The sequence below is a fragment of the Magnolia sinica genome, chromosome 6 (genome assembly GCF_029962835.1).
Source record: "Magnolia sinica isolate HGM2019 chromosome 6, MsV1, whole genome shotgun sequence".
NCBI lineage: Eukaryota > Viridiplantae > Streptophyta > Magnoliopsida > Magnoliales > Magnoliaceae > Magnolia > Magnolia sinica.
In genome coordinates, this window is record NC_080578.1 from 65,522,076 (window position 1) to 65,543,119 (window position 21,044).

Consider the following 21,044-nt stretch of genomic DNA (forward strand, 5'->3'; position numbering starts at 1 on the left):
TATAATAGAAACTTCATACATTTTTGTGCACCAACAGTCGGATGCTTTTGATGAAGTCAAAAAGTTATTTAAACGCATCTAGACGGAAAAAGAACTGCTTGTGAAAAAGATAAGAAGTGATCATGGAATAGAATTTTAAAATAGCAATTTTGAGAAGTTTTGTGATGACCATGGAATATTACATGAATTTTTAGCTCCTAAAACTCCTTAACAAAGTGGTATAGCTGAAAGGAAAAATAGAGTTTTATAAGAAATGGGGACTGTTATGCTTAATAGTAAAAAATTAGCAAAAAATTTATGGGCTGAAGCTGTCAACACTACTTGTTATATTATTAATCGAGTATATGTAAGAGTGGGTTTAAATAAAATGGCTTATAAACTCTGGTCTAACAAAAAACCATCAATAAAATATTTCCATACTTTCAAAAGCAAATGTTTCATTTTACGAGATAGGGAACATCTGGAAAAATTTGAAGCAAAATGTGATGAAGGTATTTTTTTAGGGTACGCTCTAAATAGTAGAGCATATCGTGTCCTAAATAAAAGGACCGGAGTGATACAAGAATCAATAAATATAGTAATTAATGATCAAACTATCATTCCAGCTGATAAACACGATGATGAGGTTATTATATTCAATCAATCAACACCTTCATCAAAACCAGATACAACTGAGAATAGACTAGTCAAAGACCATCCAATTAACCAAATTCTTCATAACCCTCACACTGGTGTTTAAACTAGAAGACAAGTTGAAAACATTTGTAATCATGTATGCTTCACTTCCCAGATAGAACCATCAAATGTAAATGAAGCCTTAGCTGATGAAAATTGGATTTTAGCTACGCAAGATGAACTAAATCAATTTATCAAGAATGATGTTTGGTATCTAGTGCCTAGACCATCTGACAAACATGTGATTTGAACGAAATGGATATTTGAAAATAAATCTTATGAATTTGGGAATATCTTAAGAAACAAAGCTAGATTAGTTGTACAAGGGTACACCCAAATTGAAGGAGTTGACTATGATGAAACTTTTGCTCCAGTCACTCATCTTGAATCCATCAAACTATTTATCTCCATTGCATGTCATAAAAATTTTTAATTTTATCAAATGGATGTTAAAAGTGCTTTCTTAAACGGTGATTTAAATAAAAAAGTTTATGTAGAACAACCTAAAGGTTTTGAAGATCCTAAACTTCCTAACAATGTATACCATCTTAAAAAAACCCTGTATAGATTAAAATAAGCTCCTAGAGCCTGGTATGAAAAATTAACAAAATTTCTTCTCAGTCAAAATTTTAAAATGGGTAGTGTTGATAAAGCCCTATTCATTATAAGAATTAATGAAGAGTTGTTAATTGTTCAAATATATGTAGATGATACTATCTATGGATCAACAAATGCTAACCTTTCTTCTAAGTTTGTAGAGTTTATGAAATCAAAATTTGAGATGAGCATGGTGGGAGAACTGAACTATTTTCTTGGACTTCAAGTGAAACAACTTGAAGAGGGAATTTTCATATCTCAAACCAAGTATACGATAAACCTAATTAAGAAATTTGGGTTTGAGAATGGTAAAACCTTTGCTACTCCCATGGCTACAACACTCAAATTATCTAAAGATGACACAAGTAAAAGCATTGATCCTCATCTTTACCATAGCATGATTGGTAGTCACTTATATTTAACAGCTTGCAGGCCTAATATCTCCGTCAGCATAGGCGTATATGCCAAATATCAATCTAACCCTAAAGAATTTCATCTGTCTGCAGTAAAAAGAATAATTAGATATGTTGCTAGTACTATTAATTTAAGTTCATGGTATCCTTATGATACATCTTTAAAAATTGCTAGTTATATTGATGTTGATTGGGCAAGTAATATGGATGATAGAAAATTCACAAGTGGATGTTTTTACATCGAAAATTGTCTTGTCTCTTGGATGAGCAAGAAGCAAAACTCAATATCATTATCCACTACTGAAGCTGAATATATTGCGACAGGAAATGCATGTACGCAATTAATGTGGATGAAAAGGATGTTAGCAGACTATAGTATTGATCAAGAAACAATGCATTTATATTGTGATAATACTAGTGCAATAAATATATCCAAAAATCCTATTCAACATTCTCGCACTAAACACATTAATATTCGATATCACTATATCAAAGAATTGGTTAAAAGCAAGGTTGTTATACTTGAATATATTAATACCGAAAAATGGCTTGCAGACATTCTAACACACTACTAGAAAAGGGGGCAAAGGCTACGGATAAAAACCGTAGCTAAAGATCTATAGCTATGGTTATCGTCCGTAGCACGACCGTAGTCGTAGGTGCCGTAGCCATAGGTCTAAAAGCTATGAATACGGATTTAATCCGTAGCTATAGATATCAATAGCTATAGATATAATCCGTAGCAATACTTTCTGTAACAAAAAGTACATACAGCTACGGATAATATTTGTAGCTAAAAGTATAACTAGATCCGTAGCTATATGCCAAAGTTAGATATAGCTACAGTTTTAAATATAGGGCTACGGTTAATAGCCATAGCATTTGCTATTTTTTAAAATAAAAGGAAACAATAATGGGGTCTCTTACCATTGCCAGTACATATGCCCTGATAGATCAATTGATATAAAAATTCCAAATTCAACAATAAAAGAAACCAGTGCATGCACAAAAAATATGATTTGGTTTTTCTTTCCTCTTCTCATTAACCATTGTTTAGATAATCAGATCTTACAATCTTGGGGATCTTTGAAGCATCCTTAGTCAAACTTTAAGCATGCATCACACTGATCGCTTGGGTGACTGACCAGAATTACACATATAAAGAATGTTGCACCTCAGTCAGTGTGACATGGGCTAAAACTCATGCTGGTCTGGTGCATTCATACATCTAGTAAATACTTTTTTTTCCTATGCCTAAATTCCAACTCTTGATTACTATTACCATTCCTCAATTCATCACAAAAATTTTAAAGGCACATGAAGAGAATAAAGCATAATTTAATTAAAAAAAGGTCCCTGTACTTTGCATTTCATGAAACAATACAAAAAAACAGTAGTACAATGAAACAAATACCCAAAACAACAATCTATGAATCTAAGAACCCTACCGTAGTTTAACTAAAAGGAACCCTAAAAATCTCGAATTGAGGAAATGTGATCCCGATGGGAGTGTTTTCACTTACCGGTCAGTGATGAAAGAGAAGACGACATCGTTGGGGAGGCCGGAGATGGAGAGCCGATGAACGAAACTGTAGTTGGGCCTTTGAGGTCCTCAGATGATAGTAGTAGAAGCCGGAGGCTCCATTCCTCAATGTCTATATCTTGCCAATAGTAAGGCCCTGAAATTGCTATAGCCCAAGACTTGCAGACCAACAAAGATTTTCAAATATCATGCACCCATATATTGATCTAACAACTTCTATGCCACACTTATAATACTTGCCAATCAAGCTAAGGTGTTAATATCTTAAGCGTATTTTCTATTTCCAGTAGTTTATATTGATAACACAAGGGCAAATTTGAAGTAAAACTTAAAAAAGAAGAAATAATAAGATATATATATATATATATATATATATATATATACACCACTGAAGGGAAATCTCACCAGTGAGTGATTAAGAAGCAAAGTTGTAAGCCACAGGTGAGTTAGCTAGAAGCGCAGCGGTAAGTCATAGCTTTTTAGCAATTTCACTTACCTGTAAATAACTTACACATGAAACTCACTTTCAGGTGATGCATTTACAACTCAAAAAAGTTATAGGCATCCAAACAGATAGTGGGTCAGGCTCAGGTTAGAAATGGCTCATTTAAGTAAATGGGTTGGACTTGGGTTGAACTCTACCTGACTTGAGCCACCCATATTGCTCATCAATGGGTTGAGCTAGATGACCCGAACTGGCTCAGAAGATCTAAGAATATATATCTATGGGTAATAACAATTGCCCCTTCATTATGCTCATTCATAACCGTCCACTATGCACATGGCCTGTTATGACTAGTTTATGATACCATGGTTTTAATGTTGGCATGCATTTTATGAGGAAACCCAAACATATCAAACAAAAATTAAGAAAATCTCCATGATACTGGAAATGCTCTATTTTATGAGGAACCCAAACAGAAATTGTAGTAAGTGCCAAATTCTGTAGTGGAAATCTTTTTTGAGATAACATATCTTTGATTGATGAAACAGCCAAAGAACAACTGTGAGATCCAAATCGATGGGAAGCACACCATCAACAAATTGAAGTAAGAAAATTTCTAAAATTGAAACAAGAGTCTCAAATCTCATTTACCTATTTCTGAAAGCATAGGACATACGAAATATCTACAACGTCAATTTCATCAATTCCTCATTAAATGGAACAAAATTGGGCTTTCCCTGTGTAGTACCAGAATTGTAAGAAATAAATATTTTGCCTCAGTTCACTGATCATATGTTCAAAGTAGGTACATGAAGCAAAAGCAGAATCAGAAACAAGACCTTAATGATATGGTTGTTATGGATCTCCCAGTAAGTATAAGTGACAAGTCTCCATCTGCAATTCTTTGAAAATATGGATCCAAATTTGGATGAGTAGCCAATGGTACACTAGAAATATGAAATAGCTTGTTGTTTGGACACAAATTGCATACTGGCGTTGTCAGTAGCAAGTCGCTACTAGACGGTGCTCTGTGGGCCATTCACTTGTACTTTTCTATCTGAAGATCCAAGGATGCAGGTTATAGAAACATATATAATCAATTAGTTTCTTACTTCAAATGCTACAGAATGTTACACAAAACATAAAATGTAGATTTGAAAGCAATGAATAACTTGAAAGAAAAAATAATAATAATCTGATAGTATAGTTAATGATCTAACATTTTCCTGTTCCTTGGTTAATGTGTGTTCTGCTCCATTGATGAAGTCAATGTACAGCTGCTGTCTTCAACAAGAACAGGGGGGTGAGAACAGGTGGCCAATGGAAATGGTGTACAACCTGTTTCTTTTAAGGAATCCACCTTTAGTTGAAATGATTGGATAGACCATTAATGTCGGACCACGATCAAACAGAAACAAAGAAACAATCCTTGGAATTAAACCTATCTGATCTGCAACAGATGAGATGTCATTGGCCTCCAAATACTCTACCCCTTCCAAATTTTCAGCATCATAACTATTTGCAGTAAAGCTGTCAAGAATCTGAGTCACGGACTGATAGGTAGTTTTACAATGAACTCATTAAAGATGTAGTCTAATGAGAAATTGTGGATGAACTATGCCAATAGAGTTTGGTTAACTTTCCTTTTTTTCTTAGTTTACTTCAAGTGTAGTCCATTATTACTGGATTTACCTGATTGCTTTATGTTCTGAAGTCCTCTATAAACAATCTTGAATCAAGAACCACTATATCATAACTTTCCATCTGGGGATAATATAGGCCCCTCCTTGTAGTATGCAAGGAAAATTGGTGGCAATGGTAAATACCAGCTGTCAAAAGATATCTACCTACAAAGAAACCTTCCAATTATGCCCTACAGAGGTGTCAGGTACGTTCACATTAATGTGGCATTCAGAATCCTTTGGGTTTGGATAACAAGCATCCACGCCAAACAAATATGCTGCTCTTACCTTTAATGAAAGAAAAAGAAGAGGAAAAAGATAAGTTCTAAGTCTTTACCATTTCAAATGGGTGGTTAAGCATTTGTTATTGGCAAAAGATAATAAAAAATAAAACCATAACCTCCTGACTAAAACAAATTGATAATTTATTGCAAACTAATCACTGGTTGCCCTGTTTGTATGATCACCTGATCAGTTCAGATTATTTCACAACAAATCCAAGTTAAGGTTTAGAGAAGAAGCCTATCAAACGAACATCACACATATAGTCACTAAGGAATTGTCATTTTCTCTCTTTTTTCCCATTTTCTTTATTCGAAGCTTGTTAACAAGATAAAGGCTGTTTTGATGCACGGAGTTCTAAATCCAACAGAGTCATATCCAGTTTTTATGTTTTTGTTTCAAGATCAAACATCTAAAAGCTTCATAAAATAAAATTCAACTTTGTCACATATATCAAATGCTTTATGGAATCATTCCAAAGAGTTATTAGGTCCAATTACATCAAGAAATCAACAGCATTCAAGAAAAATTAAAGAGTTCTTGGAATGGGGATTTCCCTACTATAATTCCCTATTTACAATGGATTTGTTGGTGGAATGAATTTCAAGTGAGAATCTTGCTTTAAGAAAATAACAACAATAATAATCAAAATCACAAAGTAGAACGACACTGCTGCCAGTAGAGTAGCCACCACTACCAGTAGAGCAACCGTACACCCTGCAATCTAGAAATTCAAAATTCACAAAGAATTCGCATTTGCAAATTATTTAAAAAAACAAAAAAACCAAACCACTAATAACAAATACACAATCCCAACAAATCAAAAACCCAAATTGTGGAATGGTAGTTTGATTGTTGAGTTCTCAAGGCCTATTGGAATAATGGATTCCAATTGTGAAAGCTGCAATGTATCTCCACCAGAAATCCCGCAGTTTCTACTGTTGGGACTGGATGATATGATACTTGTATTCATCCAATCCTTTGGTCATTTACAAGCATTGGATGGAATTTACATGGAACAAGTGCAATTCCATACCACCTAATCCCATGTCCCATACCAACTAATCCTCCTTAACATGGCACACATACTGCTATTCCAACCATCCAAACTGTGGGGAACACTATGGTGGAGGATTTCTTGAAAATCACACTATTTGGCAATCCTAGCCATCTGATTGGTAGGTGGTTAAAAGAAACACAGTGAGTATTACCAATTTAACGACATACGTCAAATAGTTATTAGCATTTGCTCAACTTACTCCATCCAAGATCGGCTCAGTAGTTTGGCTGGTCTGAATTTTCATACATGTGTATGGTGGAAGAAATCATCATTTTGAGATAGTAGTGAACTATAAAATAGGAGTCTAGCTCCTAGTAGTCACAGTAAGGAATCATAATCACCCTCATATTTGCCAAAAATGTCAGAAAAAAATCAGTCCCGATTACATGAAACGTCGTAGATGAGAGGGGCCTCTGAAAGAATCTGCTAAGTGTAGAGCTGGACAAAAGCCTAGCCAACTTATACAAGATCTAACTTGTAAAAGTCAAAACATAGACTAAAAATAGATAAGTAGGACAGCTAGGACTGCTTAAGTTGCTCAAGAAGCAAATTGAAAACAGATAACTAAGATGCGAGACGCAAGGCTTCATACAATCCCAGGATGGCAAGAGAAGATCAAATTAATGTGTTTCAACAAATTCTAAATATAACAAATCATTGAAAATATTAAAATCAGAAAGGCACTTCCTCTTTTTTAAAGAAGCAAAAGGTACTTTCTTTTTTCTTAACGGAGAAGTACTTTTCTATCAAAAGACTTAAACAATTAAGAATCCTTCATGAATTCATATGTATAGTAGGTCAATTGTTTAAATGTATAATCATACAACTAAAGAATCATTACAGTGCATCCCAGTATTGTCATATAAACATCAATGATGCATGCAAATTAGAATTTAGCAAGTTCTAATGCCAAAGTAGAAAATCCATGAAAGCATACCGGAGACATCCCTGACAACTACTTTGTGACGACAGCAATATCCTGCCGCCACTCATGGTCACACTGCCAGCAGGTGGCATCCCGTACAAGATTTACAGAACCCTGAATAATGCCAGAACAAAATGCATTAAAGGCGAAAGATGTAGCACTGAGAAAACAGATAACACACCTCATGAAAATAAACAAACGTATACCACTCGAGAATAAATAAATCATTTTCCAATTCTAAAAATAAATAAAGAAAAAAAAAACTAATATAAAAAAGGAAGAACTCCATCCAGAGTTACAACATACCCAAAACAAACTCTTCACAGTCCACATGATGAGGTATTCTGACAATTTTAACTGTCCATATTCTTTGAAGTATCATGAATAAGCTATGGTCCCATTATCACATTTCAATGATGCACCTGACCTTCGATTTCTGGAGTCGAGCGTGAGCCACAAGAAATTTCAATCTGTTAAATTCATCTACACATAGTGATGGTAAGGATCATGCATTGAATGTAAAATGCTCACAATTTCACTTATAAAATAGGACCTAGAACATAGATTGTTTTAATCATCAGACCAGCATAGCATGTGGGCCCACCAATGAAAGATTTTCAAATGCAGGTAAAAGCTGTAAATCAATTATAAGCTGCATTTACAGGAAATTTCAGCATCCAAACATGCCCTGTAATCCATTTACCGGCAATTGATTTACGACTTGCAGATTTTACAGCATCTAAGCGCCCCTAAATCAAATCCAAATGCCCAAAAAAATCATCTAACACCAAAACATTAAAACCCAAATAAAAAATGCATAGGAGAATGGGATATTACTTATAGTCCAAGCTCTTGATGGGGCAAATGTTGGTGCCGATCGGTGGAGGTGGCGGCGTTGGTGGAGTGTAGAGGTTGCAACAGTGGATTACAGCAGTGGTGGCTGCGGATGAAGGCTGCGGTAATGGGGGTTGTCTTCATATCTGTGAAATCAACAACAATTACAAACAGGGAACAAACAAATGCCACAAAGTAGCCACTCCTCCAACCCCATTCCAACTATACTTGAGACCAAAATCACTCTCTCAAATCTGGAAGGTGAAATCCCTAATTCTAAAAATTCTCAGATTCCTAAAATCCTAAAATCCCCAATTTGTAAAATTAGAAAAACCCAAATTCAGGGTCCACATTCAAATCTGTAAGCCCTAAAATCCCCAAATCCCTAAATGCGGGTCCACATTCAAATTGGAAATCCACAAATTACTAAATCCCCAAATTCATAAATGAACATTGAGATTGAGAGAGATTGAGAGGGAGAGAGAGAGAGAGAGAGAGAGAGAGAGAGAAATACCTCACCTTTGTGAATCTGATTCAATCGAGCTTCAGAGAGAGAGAGAGACAGAGAGAGAGAGAGAGAGAGAGAAGTGGGGAGAAGATGGAGAGCAAGGAGCGAGAGGAGAAATGTATTTCCTAGTGTGGGCGCGAGAATGAAAAAAAGCAAGCAGGACTTGTTTTTTTATGGGTGTGGACGCGCACTAAAGACGAACGGTCATGCTAGGGGCTCCATGTGGCCCACCATGATGTGTGTCATTTATCTGTGACATCCATTCAATTCAACAATTTTTTTAGGGCTTTCTCCTAAAAAATGAGGCAAATAGAAGGCTCACATGGACTACACCACAAATCAACAAAAGGCACTTAATCTCCATTGTTTTCTATGGTGTGGTCCACTTAAGCTTTCAATTTACCTACTTTTTGGAGCTAATGCATTAACATGAACTGTCAAAATGGATGGACGGCTTAGATTAAACACAAAAATTGTGGTTGGCCCTGTAGAACTTCTAACGGACCATCAATTTGTACCTTTACCATGGTGAGGTCAGAGTATTTAGCTACGGATTAAATCCATATAATATAGCTATGGTTTATATCCGTAGCTAAAATCTACGATAATTCGTAGCCTTTGCTCATTTTTTTGGTAGTGACAAAACCTCTTGATAGTGTCAGATTTTTTAATTTAAAAAAATGATATTGGTTTATGCAGTGTTTCTTAATTAATTAATCTATATTGCAATTTGTTGTTTTACAGTTTTTCCTTAATAAGATAATGTTTATTCATGTCATTTTCTTTATAATTTTTTTAAGTTTTTTTGACTAATACTAAGCTGACCGCTTGGTTCGACTAGCCAAAGACGTGCTCGAGCTGGTTGAACCGTGCGTAAATGGGTTTTATTGGACCTTTTTTTTTTCAAAACCTTCATTTCATTCTCATCTTCTTCTATCAACCTGTGGATTCCTTTGACCAACCCATCACTCTAATGTCCTTGTAAGTGATTATTTTTTAGTTTTCTTCTGCATTTAAGTTCCTTGTTATGCATTATTGTAGATTTCATCACTTTCTTTAATCTAGAATCCTAATTTGTTGGGGGTTTTTTTTATAGAAATCTGATCTAGATCTTTTCCTTCCATTTGTTGGTATTTCTTTTACAAAATATAGTCATTTTCTATCATGGCATCTCGCTCTAAGTGTACTGTGCGAGGCCCTTAAACCGGTTCTTCCTCTCGATCAGCTAATCGGGTTGTCCACTCTATCTGTTTGCTAGAAAATGATCCAGAAAATGTGCAGGATTTTCGTACCCGTAATATTGTCATTGAGCACACCATTAATACAAATCATATTGCCCGATTTGGTCTTGTTGAAATTCTATCCGCGGTAGGATGGGAAAATATTTTTGCGTGGGGTGATGCATCTTATCAGTCTATCGCAAGAGGGTTGTATGCATCTATAAATACTGCGGCTGTAGAATAATTAACATTTTTCATTCAGTTAGTGGAAGACATAATTTCTATTAACCCCTCCATCATATCATTTATCTTAGATATTGATATGGCGGAAGAGAGAATCTCTATTCCACCATTCTTTAAAGATATATACCAAACAGAAAGAGAGTCTCTCACCAAGGAGTTATGTAGTTTTAATGCAACCTGGCATAACCATAACTCGCTCCCCACCTATAATCTTCTTCCAAAATACCATGTCCTGCATCATATTTTCACTTCGAATGTTTATCCTCATGGTGGGAATAAGACAAACCTTACTCCCTATATGATGTGTATCCTTCATTCAGTCGTTTCTAGTATCTGTATCTGTCTTTCATCTTTGATCACTTATCAGACCATCGAGTACTGTCTTCATCCTTGTAATGGCTTTATTCCTTTTGCATATCTCATGACTTGCATTGCATTGCACTATAATGTTCAAATCCCTGTAACTGAAGCACAAGAGTCTGTGCTCCCATTTGGTAATGTTAATCTCAACATGATGCAACTTGAATTAAGGCCTGAGCAGCGAGGAGATCAGGAAGGTGCTCCTGAAGATGTTAATATGAATGATATCTTTGCAGATCTGGAAGAATTTGATGATACCAATGACTTTGACTTCCAACCCTCTCATTTATCAGAGAGGTTGGATAATTTAGAGAAGAAGGTGGATGACCTACATGTTTCTCAAAAACAACAAATGAAGTACATGAAAAAGTACTTTCATTGTTTCAATAGGAGTTTGAGGATTAATGACCCTGACATGGTGACACCATCCTCCTCTAGTTCTGACTAATTCTATTTAAATTCTCTTTGTCTGTAATAACTTGAGATATATTTTTACTCTTGCTGACATACATCTGGATATGATACTATGTTATGCTTACTTTATGCTACTTAATCCTTATGGTATTTGCTCATTTTTCCTATATCCATTGTGCTTCATTGATTGCTTCTTCCTTTGTCAACTTATTGAAAAAAGGGAAAGAAATATATTATATTTTTGTGATATGGATATGAGATCAATCATCATTTCTCTCAAGTTTATGAGCACACACATATTTGCATGCACTCTATGAACTATATTTTTGCAGATACGATTAAGTGCTCAGGGGGAGTGATACAGTTGCATGATCTCAGAGGGAGTAACAAGATAAATAGTATCAACTCAAAAGATTTGTGTTGTTTGAAATGTTGTAATGTGTTATGCTGAGTTTTGTTACTATTTAAGTGAGTTTTGTCACGAAATTGACAAAGGGGGAGATTGTAAGTGCTTATACTTAAAGCACATTTTAGTTTGTCAAATTTTGTAGTTTGTTTACGATCGCAAGCTCAACTAAAGATAAGCTATCAACTCGATCAAGCATTTGGAAAGAAGGCTCAATATCTCAAAACAAGACTTTCAAATTTAAGGTTCAGAACACTTCTTATGAGTCAACCTACAGGTAATATAAACCTTGTTTGGTCCTAGGGTAAGTGTATTTCACTCATGCATATTTAAAATCATATTTTATGTCAAATACACTCTAGTTAGGCCAACCCAAAGTCCGGTATGGCCAACCTAACCTGTTGGGCCAACCCTACAATATTCAGTCAAAAAGACAGATCTGAAAAGATCTTTTTGTGGTATGTTCGGGTAGCCCAACCTGGGGTTCGGCCAGCCTAAGGTGGTTTCGATCAAGTTTCCAGAAATGGAACAAAATTGGATCTTCGACTAGTTAGGCCAGCCGAACCTCCTGCTCGGCCAGCCGAAGTTTTGAAAGATTTATACCACGATTTTCAGATTCTGATTGGAACGTAATCTTTGAAGTTCGGCTAGCTGAACTGAATCTTAGACGAACCGAACTACACAGATCATTGGCTATAAATAGAGGCTTTCTCTTACTCTTTAAACCATGAAAATTCATAGTCTTATATTCTATTATAAAGAAAGATCCTTCAAGCCTCCTTAAGTTATTTGTGTTGTAATTCATATTTTATTATTAGCTTATTCTATTCTCCTTCTCAAAGTTAGATTAAACTGTTTTGATAGAGTAATCCATACTCTACTTTGAAAATAAGGAGAATTGAATCTACAACAATAGGTTTCATTCATTTCATTGTAAATCGATTAGATCCATTTATATCTTTTTGGGGTTGAACTCATACAACGACTACGTCAATATCCCAAGAAGAAGATCGTTGCATTCAAGCTATAGCTATGACTTCAACCCGCCAAATTGAAGATAAGTACTATCTTTTAAATTATTTCAGTTTGGGTTTTTCTGAGATAGCCCGAAAATCTCAGCAGATTTTTTTGTGGTGACCCCGTAAAATCACAAAGTGATTTTGATTGTGATAGCTCATGAAAATTGTAATAACTGTATAAGGTTGTTAAGGTGACCTTGGAAAACCTTGAAATAGTGAAAGCTAAAATTGCGAGGGTATTAATTTTGGAAGTGGAGTAGGTTGTATTGAGGCATCGAACCACTATAACTCTTTTGTGCATTGTGGTGATTGGATTTTCTTATTTGTGCTATTCTGCTTTTCTTATTCTTTGCATTAGTTTGAGATTTTGATTTCAAAGACGTCGTGACATAAGGTTGTCTTACCTAAATCTTTTAGGTGTAAGGTTGTCCTACAAACTATTTGATATCAAGAATTCAATATTTTACAAAATTGTATTACATTGATTTATTATTCTACATTATATCGAAATATTTGGCATTGTCCTATTCACCCCCTAGGACATTCTCTCTCTAATCTCTCTCTAATTTTTTTCTAATCTTTTTTCTTCTAATCTCTTCTCTCTCTCTCATTTGCAGATTTTGGAGAAATGAGAGGGGTTTGGGAGTTTTTATGGTAGAGATTTTTGGGTAGATAGAGAATTATGAAAAGAGGTGTAAGACCCGTGTCCTAGCTCGTACCATTCCGTAGGCTTTCGCGGTCCTCCCGGTCGAATTTCGGTGACCCACGACGCGTAAATAGCAGTGGCGCGTGATCCTGAGTTGTACCCTATATTTTAGAGTCGGTTCGACCCGAGACTTGTACCCTAGCGACCGCGCCATCGCCGCGGTTCCGATGTCGCGTCTCGCGCGCCGAGGTGATACCCAGGACAGAAGATGTGGGCCCGCATTCAGTTCGAGGAAAACACCGCGCTGTTGTAAACCCAAGAGAACATCACATCAAATCCCATCAATCTCATCAATCAATCACACATCACCTCACATGTCAAAGTACAACCCCATCCCCAAGCAACCCCCAAAGTCAACTTTCCCTTACAACAAGTACACCCATCACCTTTCACCCATCCCTCTCCCATCACTTCTCTTTCATTCCCTCTCTCTCTCTCTCTCTCTCTCTCTCTCTCTCTCATTCTCCAAGCAAGAATCGTCTAAGCCTCTCCATGAGAAGCCATGTGTGGCCCACTTCCTACCTCCCATCTCTACCATCCAAAGAACATCTTGACCGTTGAATCTCAACCATCGGAGCTCTAGGATGCGTTGGCGGAAGGAGGTGGAGATCTAAAGGTGGGTGTTTTTCTTATCATTTGATTTTTTGTGATTTGAGGGCCCACATGTGGTGGGACCCATCTTGATCTATGCATTGTATCATGGAGGAGCTCATAGTGGCGGAGCTCCTCCCACCTCATCCGATCTCTCTCTTTTCTCGATCTTTCTCTTGTGATGCATGTGGCCCACTTGATCCATGTCGTGCCGCTATGTGGGACCCAACAGACTTTACAGACCGTCCATAGCATGTGGGGCCTGCTATGAAGAATACATGGCCCACCGTTCAGGCCATGGACGGTGGCACCTTGCCACAGCGTGTGTTTCACCATGCCGCCCACCAGATCTATCTATTATATACCCATGCTGTCCACCCATGGACAGTGGATTCTAGCAGCATGTGGCTGCTGGATAGCTGCCAGCAAGTTCAATGGGCCTCCATCATGAGGTATGTATCATATCTACACCGTCCACCTTGTGGACCTACCCCATGCTGGTGATTCATCTGGGCCGTCCAGCTGATGGACGACCAGCAACTGAATGCTGAGGAGCCGACGTCACAAGCTCTGAGGGCCCCACAGCTGGACATTGCTGTGATAGTGTCAGCCGGTTCCGTGGCCCTGAACATGAGGTACATGTTATATCCTTACCGTCCACCCATTGGACGTTGACCCCACCATGGCAGCGTGTGGGGCCCACCTTGATTTCATGTGTCATGATCCACACCGTCCAAGGTCTGGACGTGGGACCCACATGATGCATGTGTTGTATACACACCGACTATATTGTATGATGTCCCACATTGCATGTGTTACACGTGCAGGTGGTGGGATCCACTGAGGAATGGACTTAAATCCACACAGTTTGTCCAAACGCTGGACTGTTTTAAGCATTGAATATAATGATATAATATTATATTATATATATAACATATCATGTATATTACGTGGTGATGGCCCTACGTGGGACCCATCTCTCTCTCTCTCTATGCACCATCTTCCGTGGATTTCATCCACGTGGCACCACTGAGGAATGGGTTTTATTCAAACCGTCCATTTATGTGGAGTGCACTGTGTTGTATTTGCCATCCATGCCATCTACCGAGCCCGCCCTGATGGATGTGTTTCATCCGCACCGTCAACAGGACGTGCGGCGTCCTTGCTGTGGCCTCTACACCGACCAGCAATGCAGCACGTGTGGCCTCTGCACGTGTTGATTTACATCGCCCATCACCACAATGATGCATATCCAGCAGCTTCAACTGCTGCAGATGACGCCAGCAAGCTCTATTGGGTTGATCATGAGGCATGTGTTAATCTCCACCGTCCATCCATCTTGTTGTCCACCGGAACCCACCGTTATATATATGCCTTATGCATGCCGACCGTCCATCTCTAGACGTGGCCCACCATGATATATGTGTGACGCCTGTACCGTCCAGACCTCTGGACGGTGGGGAGTTTTGATGTACGTGATGTACATCTACATCACCCGTCCATGGGACATGAATCCCACCTGACACGTGTGGCCCGCATCCTCATGGGACCACCGTGATGGATGTGATTTATCCTCACTGTCCACTGTTTGGGATGGTGGGAACCCACTTGATGTATGTTTTTCATCCTGCCCGTCCATCCTTGGACCTGGCCCACATTGATGCACGTGTTCTTCATCAGCATCGTTCATCTGGACGGACTACGCGAGGCGTACCGTGATGTATATGTAATCTACGCCATCTATCTATCAAGTGCACCACACTGCAAAATCAGTGAAAGGTTGAACATCCACCATTGAACTATTTTAAGGGCCACATAAGCTTTGGATTGATATGAAATTTGTTCCTCTTATTTAAGGTCTATGTGACCTTATGAACAGATTGGGTGGAAAATAATGTTATGGTGGGCCCTACTTTGATGATGTGTTGTATTCATACTGTCTGTTCATTTTCATGGACATGTGGTCTGCCTTGATGTATGATCTCATCCACATCGTCCAGGACGTGTGACCCACCTAGTATATGTATTCTATACCCACGTTGTCCATTGCATGTGAGACCCACCCGCTGTACATGTAGGCCCACCTTGTGATGCAATGGGCCCCTTGCTGTGTACGAGGCCCATTAGTGCGGCCCATCGATGTAGCCCACTTGATGTGTATGAGGCCCATGTGCAGGGCCCACCTGCTATGTATATTAGGCCCATGTGTAGGGCCCACCCATTGTGATATGTTAGGGCCCATGGGTTGAGGCCCATTAAGATGTATTTGTTGCCCATTTGGCGAGGCCCACATTGATGTAAACATGGTCCAAGAGAGAAGGCCCACTGTGATGTGTTCGTGACCTTTGGCGAGGCCCGACGTGATGTATATGAGAGACCCATGTGAGGTATTTGAGGCCTAGGTGCAGGGCCCACCTGTTGTGTAATCAAGGCCCGATGTGATGTGTGATTTTTTCGTGATGTATGTAATGATGTTTGTGTGGGCCACCCCTTGAGAGCAATGTTGGTTGAATGTCCACATTGATGGGCAATGGTGGTTGAATGTCCACATTGTGACCTCCCCTTAGGCCTTGCTCGGCCAAGTATCGAGGCCGATTCTAATTTGTCGAGGCCGGTTGTTCGACCGATCCGATTGTCTTGACCGATTTGCCGATTCTGATTATCGATTGATCTGATTGTCGTGACTGATTTGCCGATTCTGATTATCGATTGATCCGATTGTCTTGACCGATTTGCCGATTCTGATTATCGATTGATCCGATTGTCATGACCGATTTGCAGATTCTGATTATTGATTGATCCGGTTGTCGTGACCGATTTACCGATTCTGATTATCGATTGATCCGATTCTCGTGACCGATTTTCCGATTCTGATTATCGATTGATTGATCCGCTTGTCGTGACCGATTTGCCGATTTGGATTATCGATCGATCCTGATTGTCGTGACCGATTTGCCGATTCTGATTACCGATCGATTGATCCGATTCTCGTGACCGATTTGCCGATTCTGATTATCGATCGATTGATCCGCTTGTCGTGACCGATTTGTCGATTTGGATTATCGATCGATCCCGATTGTCGTGACCGATTTGCCGATTCTGATTACCGATCGATTGATCCGATTGTCGTGACCGATTTGCCAATTTTGATTAGCGATCAAGGTTGATTATCGTGACCGATTTACCAATTCTGATTATCGATCGGTTCCGATTGTTGAGGTCGAGTATCAAAGCCGATTCCGATTGTCGAGGTCGATTGTATAGGCCAACCCCGATTGTCGAGGCCGATTCCGAGTGTCGATTCCGATTGTCGAGACCTTTATGATGTATATGCGAACCGTAGTTGAGGCCTAATGTGATGTATTCATGGCCCATGGGCAAGGCCCATTGTAGTGTATCATGGCCTATGGGCAAGGCCATTGTGATATGTATTAGGCCCAAGATGTATGACGCATTTGATGTATTCGTGACCCATGTGTAGGGCCCACATGTCATGTATTTGAAGCCCATGAGCAGGACCCACCTGTTGTGTATATGTGGCTTTTGAGTGAGGCCCATGGTGTTGTATATCTAACCTTTGTGAGGCATGGGTCCACTATATGTGAGGCTTTATGTGGTCCATTCCTTGGGGGTAATGTTGCTTAAATGTCCACATTGTCGAGGCCGATTGTCGGTGCCAGTTATTGATACCGATTATGAGTATGTGACAGCATAACATCATGAAACCTACCCATACGCATCATCTGCATGTTTGTTATGAGGTGTGGTTGATCTTTGCATATGTCATTGAACATGTTGTTATAAGACTCCCTGATAGGCGGATGTTATCTCACATGAGCGTACGGTGTGCGCAAGATTGATGCATGACTGGATTGTATGACTCATGCATCTTGCATTATGATTACTGTATGCCCTAGCGACATCAGGGTCATAACCTACATAGGTATATCGTGGATGGCTAGATGGGACACCGAAAATTTGTTCTACATGGGGTGTTATAGATATCCCTGGGTGAAAGTCCCTAAACCCTCTTGGTTCTAGAGGTTGCTCTAACGTCTAGACCGAGTGGATGCATGAGCGCATGAGGGCCGTATACCATTAGGTCGCGTCTCCCACTATGTCGTGGTCGGTTGGAAGGGGGTGCGGCCTTACCTGCCCGAGAGGAGGGGGCAATGCTAGGCTGAGTCTGACCAGCTCGAGGAATGGGTCCGCTATCGACGAGCCGGGCCCGATATTGGCAGCGGATAGTGAGGTCTCTTCCACTCACCTTGTTGCGCGCGATAGGGCGGCAATCTGGTTTGGAGTGTAATAGACCCCGGTGATGATCCCAGAAAGGAACTGTACTGATATGTTGCATACTTAGCATTTTACCCATTCATTCATTCATTCACTATCAACTTGGGCTGATGGTCTGCAGGTATTTGTTACGTATACCTTCACAATGGCCAGGATTTCGGTTGGGGCGCGCGACTAACCTGAGATCAGGAGTTTACCACATTGGGTCTGACTATCCAATTTAGGTATGGGACTAGTTTGGATAGAAGTCCATTGTGATGGACCCCATAGCCTGTGATACTACGTACTACCATCCCGACTTCACCCTCCAGCATGGTCATTCCATTCGCACCGAATATTACATTACATTCGTGGCATATGACATTTTGGGTTACCTGTGTTTCTGCAATTATATGGTTTAAATTTAGCATCTGATATTTGACTCTTTATAACTCCTCATTTGTATAGTTGATCTATATCGCGTATTCTGATATTGTTCCTCATTTGTATAGTTGATCTATGTCGCGTATTCTGATATTGTTCCTCATTTGTATAGTTGATCTATATCGCGTATTTTGATATTGTTCCTCATTTGTATAGTTGATCTATGTTGCGTATTCTGATATTGTTCCTCATTTGTATAATTGATCTACATCATGTATTCTGATATTGTTCCTCACTTGTATAGTTGATCCGTATTGCGTACTCTGATATTGTTTGACTTATGGACTTGTTAGTATTTTCGCTTACTCTGATAATGTATGATTCATGACATTGCACCTATTTCGACATTGTATGATTATGTCATTGCGTTGAATACTTGGCACTTACCTTGTGCACGCACACCACCCTCTAAGCTTTCTATAAGCTTATGCACGATAGATGCGTGCAGGTGTTATTAGGTTGCAGTAGCGTTGAGCTTGGAGCGTGCAGTTGTCTTCTGAAGCTTTGATTTCGATATATGTATTTCCCTTTCAGCATTGTACTCAAATGATTATATTAGTGGATATGTGATGATGATGTTGCCTTTGTGAATTGGGTAATCTTGTGGTTATGCTTATTATGAGTTAAATGTACAAAAAAAATTCCTCCTTATAGGATCCCAGGATCAAAATCTGGCGTATGGACGCTAGGAGCCGAGAATGGGGTACTATGGAGGCTGTCGGCGCCGGATTCGGTGATCGGGATTCCTGCGAATCCGATTTCTGGGTTTGGGGCGTGATAAGAGGTGTAAAATGGGGAGAAAAAGAATGTTAGGATGATGGCTAAGCATGGGTTGCATAAGGCATAGGCTTGATTTGACAATATTGGGATTTATGCAATAGGGCGTGCCACATAGCATTGGAATCGTAACGCCCGTGCGGTCGCTAGGGTACATGTCTTAGGGTATCGCGGTACTGAAATAGGATCGTGATGAAAACTTGTCGATCTAGTTCATTGGGAATGTGCCCACACTGAAAATGAAGCATACGGTCAGCCTCACAGGATTACGGGTCTTACAACAACCTTATGTGTGCTAAACATATAAGAACTTACAACATCGATACCTCATCTTTCAAGTGGTATCAGAGCGAGGTTAGTCTTTTTGGGATTTGTGGGGCAACTCCGTCTCACAAGGAGTCACATAAATATCTTAGCCCAATGGCATATGCTATAATCAATTATCCCTCATAACAAGCATACCGATGATGTGTATGAGCATATATCATGATGTTATACTAAGCCTGTTCTCAATGTGCCGATCATATCACACAAAATGTGAGATGCATGTGTCATACCATCCGGTCATGCATCAAACCTGCGCGTACTGTGTAATCATGTGGGGGTAACTCCGTCTCACAAGGAGTCCTATAAACATCTCAGCCCAATGGCATATGCCATAATCAATCATCTCTTGTAATAGGCATACCAGTGATGCGTATGAGCATGATCATGATGTTATATTGAACATGTTTTCAGTGTGTTGATCATGTCACACAAAATGAAAGATGCATGAGTCATACCATCCAACCATACATCAAACTTGTGCGAACCGCGCGATCATGTAGGGGCAACTCCGTCTCTCAAGGAGTCTCATAAACATCTCAGCCCAATGGCATATGCTATAATCAATCATCCCTCATAATAGGCATACCAATGATGCGTATGAGCATGTATCATGATGTTATACTAAGCATGTTTTGTCATCATGCATATAAAATATCATCATTACCATGAGGATCATTTTCCCTTCATGATTAACATAAACAATGTCATAAGTACTATAGATAATTACTCATCCATCATCAATGCATATCTTATAATTCACCATCCATTAAATCATACCAATTATTTCAACCAACAACTCACAATCATCATTATCACTTTACCATACATGTATTATCATCTCACCCATCACTAGGTGCGTCTTACCTAATGTGACTTCCACACTGGACTTGAACTACATGCAAGGCATGGGGTCGTATAGGTCAAGTGTGAGTCCCACTTGGTGAACTAATAGGCCGACCCAAGGGCATAAATGTTCAACCACAATGCTTAAAATGGTGTGGATTTAATTCCACAACTAAGTGGCCCCCACACATTCCACCAACTAGAAATAATGCACATTCTCAAACATAAAGGATAACATGCTAACATCTTTCATATCGTATATCATATTGGGCCCACTAGCTAAATGCACAACAAACCAAGAAAAGGCCCAATGATCCAGTTTATGCATTCGAAAACAGGTCTCGCTAAGTGTGGCTCACTTGACTAGAGGTAATGCACATAGCACGCTGCCCAATAGGCAATAGGCCTGCCCAACGGGCTCAAAGAAGTGTGGGTTTCTCATTCCCCAATGATTT

General features: G+C 39.1%; 1 long non-coding RNA gene across 1 annotated transcript; it reads right to left on the reverse strand.

Moving 5' to 3' along the window:
- Positions 1-5,809: 5,809 nt before the first annotated feature.
- On the reverse strand, positions 5,810-9,042 carry LOC131250062 (uncharacterized). Its single transcript, XR_009173028.1, has 4 exons — positions 8,976-9,042; positions 8,460-8,602; positions 7,635-7,736; positions 5,810-6,361 (listed from the first exon to the last, which is right to left on the reverse strand). It is a non-coding gene; the product is annotated as an uncharacterized LOC131250062 (long non-coding RNA).
- Between the last annotated feature and the right edge of the window lie 12,002 nt (positions 9,043-21,044).